The sequence below is a fragment of the Pseudorasbora parva genome, chromosome 20 (assembly GCF_024679245.1).
Source record: "Pseudorasbora parva isolate DD20220531a chromosome 20, ASM2467924v1, whole genome shotgun sequence".
Lineage (NCBI taxonomy): Eukaryota > Metazoa > Chordata > Actinopteri > Cypriniformes > Gobionidae > Pseudorasbora > Pseudorasbora parva.
This window is the reverse complement of record NC_090191.1, coordinates 10,407,611-10,416,719: the sequence shown is the minus strand read 5'-3', so window position 1 is coordinate 10,416,719 and position 9,109 is coordinate 10,407,611. Positions and strand designations below refer to the sequence as shown.

Here is a 9,109-nt window from a genome sequence, read left to right as displayed (position 1 = left end):
TACCTGTCTGAGTAGCCTATTAAATACTAAACTAAACGAAAGCTTGTTATATTTTCTGGCTAGTTTACTTTATTTTTTATAATCATAACCATACGTTCACCCAAACTGAATAATCATTTGATAAAATCTTCCACAGATATTTTTTATTCTTCGTTTTCTTTTCTGACATACTCCAGTTATTGTTCAAATACACTACACGTGCTTCCTGTGTGCATTTTAGGCACTTTTTGTGTGAAATTACATTTATTTTGTCCTTTAAACGTGTGCTTTCACTTTAATTGAGCGTCAGAAGCGTCAGCAGCGCAGCAAAAATAGGCTCGCCGCCGAAACCCCTGCTTCACTGCTGCTCACGCGACGCTCCTGCTTGACGCTCACGCGCTGCTCCTGCTCCCGGTGTGATTGCACTCATTGATCAACATGGGCGCCGAAAAAAATACGCGCTGCTCACGCGCCGCTCACGCTTGCGGTGTGAAAATGGTGGGGGCGCGGCCGGGCGGGAATTTTTATTCTAAATTTAAAGTTAATTTAAATGTATACTAATGGAGTGGGAAAAAAATGTTGTTGGTATAAGTGCGATAATTGTAACCTACCTAATGTAAAACTAACAAATACCTTTTTAAAAAAATTCTCTCTCTCGCTTTCGGTCTCTCGCCCTCTCTCTCTCTTGCCGCCCTGGCTGAGCTGTCGCCCTAGGCGGCTGCCTAGTTCGCCTATAGGCACGCGCCGGCCCTGGCCCTTCGTCTTCGCACACCAGCTCCGGGACTCCTGTCGCAAGTGGTTGATGGCCGATGGGAGCGGCGTCGAGGAAATCACCGATCGGGTGGCACTGGAGCAATTTGTGGCAAGGTTGCCAGAGAAAACTGCTCAGTGGGTCCAGTGCCACCGCCCGACGTTGCTAGACCAGGCCATCCAGCTGGCGGAGGACGAAATGATGGCGTGCCGAGGGGTCGGCGAACCGCTACCATCAGCTTCTCTCTCTCTCTCTCTTCTTCTTCCCCCTCCTCTCAACCCTCTAAGCCTGTCCCTATGCCTAGGTCGTGCAGTGCGCTGACGCCCCGGCCGGCTCCCCGATGGAGGTCAGGAGCCCCGACGGAACAAGCCGCCGGGTACCAGCTGTCAGCGAGAGGAGAGGGAGGAGCTCAGGATCCCTGTCTGCCAGCACCCGCTCTCTCCGCGCCAATACACACCTTTACTGCCAGCCGCTAGAGCCGCGGGGAAATCTGGGCCGGCGTGCTGGCGCTGCGGGGACCCCGGAGACTTTATCAATCAGTGTCCGATGATGGAGGTGGGGACGCTGGTCTGGGTCCCCGACGCGCCGCACGCCGCCCCCGATCAGGCTGGCCTGTACCAAATACCTGTGAGTATCAAGGGGGGTACTGATCAGGCTTTAGTGGATTCAGGTTGTAACCAGACCTTCATACACCAAAGCCTGATTCAACCCAGGGCATGGGATATGCGCCGCATGGTTATGGTGAGGTGTGTGCACGGGGAGGTGAGAGAATACCCTTTAGTGCCGATGGATTTTCTATTCAGGGGTCAAAAACATAGAGTTGAGGTGGCCGTTAACCAGCACCTCCGGCATCCACTGATTTTGGGGACAAATTGGCCAGGTTTTAATAAATTATTGGGATATTTGTGTGTGGATGCCTCTTGGGGGAAAAAAGAGAAAGGGAAGGTGGCGGTCGCGCAGGCGGGGGAGGCGGAACCGAGACCACTGGGCACTGATCCGGGGGAACAGAGCGCTCCGGAAACGCCAGTGTTTTCGGAGCGCGATGACTTTCCCCTGGAACAGTCCCAGGATGAGATGCTAAAAAATGCGTTTAACCCTTTTGCACGTACTTTCTTAAAAATAAGACTGGCAGCCTGGCGTGAGTTTTTTTATTGCGACCGTTATTATGCAATGACATGCGTTCTAATTTCCATGGTAACACACATCAACCTTGACACGTGAGTTTTTGCAGTGACGCAGTCACAATGGCGCTCGTGGTGGATGACCGCGTGCAGGTGAGCGCTCTATGAATGTTTTGCTTTATTTTTTAATTCTAAACCTTTCACATTATTTTTTAGCGTGTACACACTATGGTTGACATGTTTATGTTGCTATTTTTTCCCCACTGCTTTGAATTTCGCTTGCACACGGCATTTTGCATCTCCCTCACAACATCCGCGTGTCAAATGGTGAGTATATTTTAGTTTTTTTCCTCCTATTTTGGAGCACATATAATTATTTACAAACATGAAATAAATATGAATAAAGATATTAAAAAAATTATCTTGTAAAACGAAAAGTACTCAATAATGTGGACGTTCAAATGTCATGTTTGTCGTTTTGCACCTTGCAAATATGCTCCGTGCATTCGGTAAAGTTATTAGGGTTCAGTTGACTTGATACGTAACATGAATATATTATTTGTTTTAGTGTTTATATTGTTACTGAGTTTCATATTTCACTAGCAAAGCAGAGAAAAGCTATATGGTCTCGCCTCACTGACTATTAGCTTGCATGTAGGACATGATGTCAAATGCATACATGATGACCTTTTCTCTGCTTTGCTAGTTAGAATGTGTTGTATAAATTTAGCATAATTCAAACGTATGTCATTTCTTAAAAAGAAATTACAAAATGTACACATTTCATTCATGTTTTTTTAAATCTCCTCAATTTAAGCTAAATGTTTTTTTGTTTAGACTATTATACATATATACACTTTCTAATAAAAGTACAAAACAAATTATAAATATAATTGCAATGAACAACAATCAAAATAGTATTATAAACAAAACAATAAATATACTGTTCTCCAGCAGCCCTCTCATCAGGTTCGTCTTGAATTGCAGGGAGGTGATTTCCTTTCCTATACTCACAGTAGAACAAATCGATAGGGCGTAAGGAAGAGGATAGAATAGTATGTGACAGTGTGATCTGTTTATTATTGTACATTAGTTTATAGAGGGTGCCAACTCTCACGCATCTGGCGTGAGACTCACGCTTTCAGGCTCTGTGTCACGCTCTCACTCCGCCCAACTCAATCTCACGCCAAATTGCCAAACCTGCTTTTGATATTAAACAAAGCTAAGCTTTACATTTTTTTTAATGTGTTTTAATGAAATTCAAACAATAAATAGCGTTTTGGCGCTATTGTGGCATAATGTTAAAGCCAGAGGCGTTGAAAAGAGGAGTTGCATGCTCTCTTCTCCCTGCGGTGCGCGCTGGTCACGTGGCCCATGAGCGCTCAATACTTCTAGCACTGTGCCAATGCATTTAAATGGCTTAAACGGATACACAACCGTTTCACTATATAGATGTTTGCTGCAAGTTTTGGTAAACAGTACAGCATAGTGTTTAGTGTGTATTGATTATTAAGTCAGCCATATTTACAGGATCGTTTTATTATGCAAAGTGATAGAGATGCAACATTGTTAACATTAATGTTATTCTTGTATTTAGCCCTCAGGTATTCCATACTAATTGGTCACACTCATACTCATTAAATTATATTTATTTAATATTTTGAGGAGATCTTTTGGTACTAAATACTATTTGTGCAATAATTATTATCAATAAATAACCACTTAAAATATTTTTCTTATAATATTTTTATATATTTCTTCTAATATTTATATTACAATTAGTGTAGTAATTAAGGTTAAAATAGAGAAATCCAATTCAAAGAGGCGAATTAGAGTAATTTTGTGGCTAAACAATACTTCATGAATGAACTCTGTGACATTATTCTGAAGTTTTCTCTTCACCAAATCACTAAACACTGTCAACACAACTCGCTGTGCAGTCTCTGCTCCTTATCTTCATCCAGATGGAGAGAACGTGACGACAACGTAGGCCAACCCGGCATTCCGATGTTCATCAGGGTGCTGAATAATATCTTGTACAGCCATAAAGATGTATTTTGAATTGCTAGTAGATTTAAACAATGGCCAGTAACATGCATAATGTATGCCTATATGAGTGTGGTATAACTTATTAGCAAATAATAAAAACTGTATTAGAAGAGAGATTTAAAAAAAACTGTAACAATTGAATTAATTCTTTATTTAGTTATAATTGAATTAAAATATTTTAGTTATAATTAAATTAATTTATGGACTGACACAATCTGTTCAGTAAACCACTGTTTAAAAAAAAAAAAAAACTATTTTATATTTAGTTTTCTCTCCCCTGCTGTACCGAACCGTGACTTCAGAACCGAGGTGCATACCAAACCGTCAGTTTTGTTTACCATTACACCCTTAGTATATTGTATTTATTTAAAGCATTCACAGGCAAATTTGATTTATGTATTTTACTGGTGTCAAAATCAGGCATGTAAAAATGCCAGGAAATGTTCTTGTCAATATCCATGGATCACTGGATCTTTGGTAAGTTTTAAGCACCACTATATCAAGTCTAAGCTTTAGTTTAAACTGAAACTTGTTTACTCGTTGTTTACACCGGTTCCCCTATTAAATCCAGTCACGCAGCAGCTCTTTTGCCACTCACTCAGGAAAGTGACATCCATGCATACCCTTTATAACACTTTTGTTTACATTAATTGAAAATGTGATCAATTTTTTAATCTTGTTTATATTCTTTGATTTATAGAAATATCTTACCAGTAATTTGCCGGTAGACAATGTGGCTGTTCAGTAAAACTGTGTCAAGTAGGTGAAAGAAGATATTTTTGTACCACTTGGTAGACTTTATGGTGCATTCAAGAAAACCAGTCATCATGTCCGCTTTGTCAACTGCTCTCATCTTTTTGTTGTAATCCATCACACAGACTGGCTTCATCTTGGCTTGCCCAGTGATGTGATCCAGCTTCCCTGTGGCTGCCATACCAGTTGGCTGGACAGTGGTAAGGACATGGACATCTCTCTTATCATGCTATTTGACTGCCAACTGTGATCCATTTTCCTTGAATTCCACATCACCCTTTGTCATTCTACAGGTGAATGTTGGCATCCCTTTGCGGTTTGCACGCACAGTCCCACAAGCTCCAGTGCCAAGAGACAAGAGGTTCTGGAAAAGTGTGGGACTACTGTACCAGTTATCCACATAAAGGACATGACCCTTTCTGAGGTAAGGTCCTAGTAGTGTTATTACAACAGACCCAGAAATCTCAAGTCCTTGGTTGTGTTTTATGTCACTGGTAGATCCGGAGTAAATGATCATGTCCTGCACATAACCAGTGAGCACATCACACAAAACAAAAAACTTGACCCCAAATCTGTGCCGTTTAGATGGAATGAACTGACAAAATGCCAGCCTGCCTTTCCACTTCATCAGAGATTCATCAACACACAGATCCCGGTATGGCACAAAAATGCGATGAAAGGAGGAGGTGAGAGCAGTAAAAATATTTCAGATTTTTTTCAGAGGGTCATTTAAAACTGCTGTTGCATTGTTTGAACAGTGAAGACAGCGGAGGAGCAGAAGGAATCGGTCCTGTGAAAACAAAGACCCGAAAAATGGTGTCAAGAGCATGGGGTCTGTGCTCCAGTAATCCCGAGCTTGAAGGTTCGGGGGAAGGTCTTCATCACTGTCACTCTCTGCCTCACTGTCAAAATTCTCCTCATCAGAATTAAAAAAAAATCTCCTCTATTTCCTCACTTGTCAGTTGTCTTCTTTTGAAAAAATTGTCTGCCATTTTCTCTGAAGTAGTTAAAAACTGGTAAATTGTATTAAAATTGTGTCTGCAGTGGGTACCAACGCGAGTGTGAGGTAACAGTGACATAACTTCTGCGGGAAAAAATGCTTGCAATGCATGTTTTACATTTACATTTATGCATTTGGCAGACGCTTTTATCCAAAGCGACTTACATTGCATTTTAAGGTACACATTTTACATTTTTGTCAGTTTTTGCTTTCCTTGGGAATCGAACCCATGACCTTGGCGTTGCTAGCACTATGCTCTACTGTTTGAGCTACAGGAAAGGTTTTATTTTATTATTTTTCATTAAAATATTTTCAAACTTGTTAACTTAATTTAAATGGATGCAAGTTAACTCCTTATGGTTTATGTACTTATTAAAACTATATATGTTAGATGTTCTGTAATTTATCACGGGCTGTGGGTGTGGCGCCGTCATGTGTTTACAACAGTACCAGGGAGGCAGTCAGCTGGATTTGCGACACAAGATCACCCACGATTATGCAACATTACATGAGGGAACAGCCCTAGACTGATCATACACATGAAATGGTAGTAAATGATTGTGTTAGTTGATCTGTAATGTTATAGCAGGCTAATGTTATGGGCATTTGTGCCGCGATTATGTGTTTACAACAGTGCCAGGGAGGCAAAGCTAGCTGGATTTATAACACAAGATCACCCACTTCTCCTGATATATGTGACATTATGTAAGGGAACAGCCTAGACTGATCGTTCATGTCAAAGGGTAGAAAATTATTGTTATTTGATCGGTAATGTTATCGGGTCATTTATAACACTGCATACTAATATATAACAGCAAGATATCAGTTACAAACTATATTTAGTGTTTGCTGATATTTTTGTGGTTGTGTAATATAATTTGAAGTGTATGAAACCTAAAATAAACATTAAAAGACAACGAGCTAAGTCAGTCTTTCACTCACTCAGTCTTTGGCTCAGCGCCAGTCAGCGCGCTAAAGCAGATTTTAAATTTTGAATTCGGCAGTTGATCACTGAGCGTTCTAATCGCACCGGTATGATCGTACGCACCAGGGACCAGCACAGAATGATCAAACGGGTTGGATCGTACGTGTCAAAGGGTTAATCAGGCCCAAGACAAACAAAGACAGTTGTACATCAAAGGGGCTAGATTAAGACAATTTTCACCGGGAGAGAAAGTACTTCTATTACTCCCCACCTCGAGTTCCAAATTACTCGCCAAGTGGCAAGGACCGTTTGAGGTCACACAACGAGTAGGGGATCAGAACTATGAGGTAATTCAGTCCGACAGGGACGGGGCACATCAGATATATTACCTCAATTTATTAAAAAAATGGGTTGAGTTAGAGGCTGTGATGCTGGCGACGGTAGTGAGTGGAGAGGATAATCTCGGACCAGAGGCGGTTCAAAAGACACAATCTCACGACACAATCACGGGAGATCACCTCTCACCCTCCCAGCTCATAGACCTCAAACAATTACAGGCGGATTTCGCCGACGTGTTTTCGCCCCTACCGAGGCGGACCGACCTCATCCAACACCTGGGCGTGGTTGTACGCAGCCGACCATATAGATTGCCACGGATTGACGAATTGCTTGATCGGCTAGGTACTGCTCGCTTTTATTCGACACTGGACACGCAGATCCCCTTGTCTCCAGTAACCAAAGAAAAAAACGCTTTTACTACGCCGTTTGGATTGCACCAATTCGTTACGCTTCCTTTCGGGTTGTTCGGGGCACCGGCGACTTTTCAGCGCCTGATGGATCGAATTCTTCGGCCGCATGCTGCATATGCCGCTGCCTATCTAGATGATTTCATCAATCTATCAGCATTTGCGAGCGGTCCTCAGGTCGCTGAGAAGGGCTGGGCTTACAGCCAACCCGAAGAAGTGTCCAATTGGGCGGGTGGAAGTAAGATATCTGGGCTTCCACTTGGGTCATGGGCAGGTGCGTCCCCAAATGAACAAGACCGCAGCGGTTGCGGCCTGCCCAAGACCCAAGACCAAAAAGGAGGTTAGACAGTTTCTGGTGCTGGCGGGATATTATGGGAGGTTTGTACCCAATTATTCGGACCTCGCCAGCCCTCTGACTGATCTAGCTAAAAAGGAAGAACCAGATACAGTTCGGTGGACGGAGCAGTGCCAGCAGGCTTTCACTCAGTTAAAGGCAGCTCTGTGTGGTGGGCCGCTCCTACAAGCTCCTAACTTTTCTCTCCCTTTATCTCGGCAGACTGACACCTCGGACAGGGGGCTGGGCGCAGTGGAGGAACGGCCGGTGCTGTACATCAGTTGAAAGCTCTCTAAGAGAGAGACGATGTACAGTGCCATAGAGAAGGAGTGTTTGGCCATCAGGTGGGCCTTCCTCACTCTTCGATACTACCTCCTGGGGCGGGAGTTCACCCTCTGTTCGGATCACACCCCCTTGCAGTGGCTCCAACGCGCGGATCACCCGTTGGTATCTAGCTTTTTACAGCCTTTTAAGTTCAAGGTGATCCACAGACCGGGTGTTCAGATGGCTGCGCCTGACTTCCTCTCCTGTAGGGCTGCAGGCCGGATGGCTCCCCGGCCTGAGTCGGGCGGTGGGGGTATGTGGCGAAGGGGTCGTGGTTCTGCGAGGTCTGCAGCGGGAGAGAGAGCACAGAGCGGAGCGGCAGGTAAGTAGGTCAAGCACAGATGACGAACACCTGTTTCTGATTGCAGTGATTGGCGTGGAGAGAGCGCATTTAAGCCGCGGCCGTGAGAGAGTCGAGAGAGAGAGAGTTGGACTGGGGCTTCACGTGTGCTTACTGGGGAATAGTGATATACAGAGACTGAGTGATATACAACGGAGCGATCCATATCGTGGAGAACCTGAGATACCACACTGAAAGTGTGTTTTTGATTTATTTTGAAAGACTGAATAAAAAAACGAGTCCTAGTCAAAGCCGACCCCTGTCTTCTTCCTTCCTGAATAACGAACTTTACTACAGTCTGCAAATACAGTCATGAAGCACAATCGCTACTCATCATCGGTCCTAGCCTACTATTACATTACAAAACAGTCATGAAGAAGCATGTGTTCACTATAACATTTTTGTCTTAAATTTTAGCCCACAAATTAATTCTGTGATTTTGTCAAGGTGTTAACGATCAGTCTATTTTTTTTTAGAAACATATAAATCCTCCGGAACCTAGGTATGTAATGCTGTAATGTAAGGATTACGCCAGTAGCAGAATAAGGAGAGAACGAGTTTTCAATCAGGGACATTATCAGTAAAACGGCATGAATTTTATTTTATTTGAAGTGTTTAAAATTAACAAGCATGCAAATGATATGCAGATAAGGTCATGCATAGTAAAACTAGGCGTTGTAAGCTCCATATATGATGATTTCGGGGAGGAGACGGGATGGAAAAGCACGTACACACAATCTGCTGCTGGCTGTGATTTTATAAAGGGATTTTTGCGCAGGTTCTGGCG

At 43.1% G+C, this 9,109-nt stretch overlaps 1 long non-coding RNA gene across 2 annotated transcripts; it reads left to right on the top strand.

Moving 5' to 3' along the window:
* Positions 1 to 4,866: 4,866 nt before the first annotated feature.
* On the top strand, positions 4,867 to 5,695 carry LOC137049432 (uncharacterized). 2 transcript variants are annotated; one of them, XR_010899592.1, is made up of 3 exons: positions 4,867 to 5,077; positions 5,239 to 5,308; positions 5,375 to 5,695. It is a non-coding gene; the product is annotated as an uncharacterized lncRNA (long non-coding RNA). The 2 variants fall into 2 exon arrangements; XR_010899593.1 differs by having other exon boundaries at positions 4,869 to 5,077; positions 5,412 to 5,695.
* The last annotated feature ends 3,414 nt before the right edge of the window (positions 5,696 to 9,109 follow it).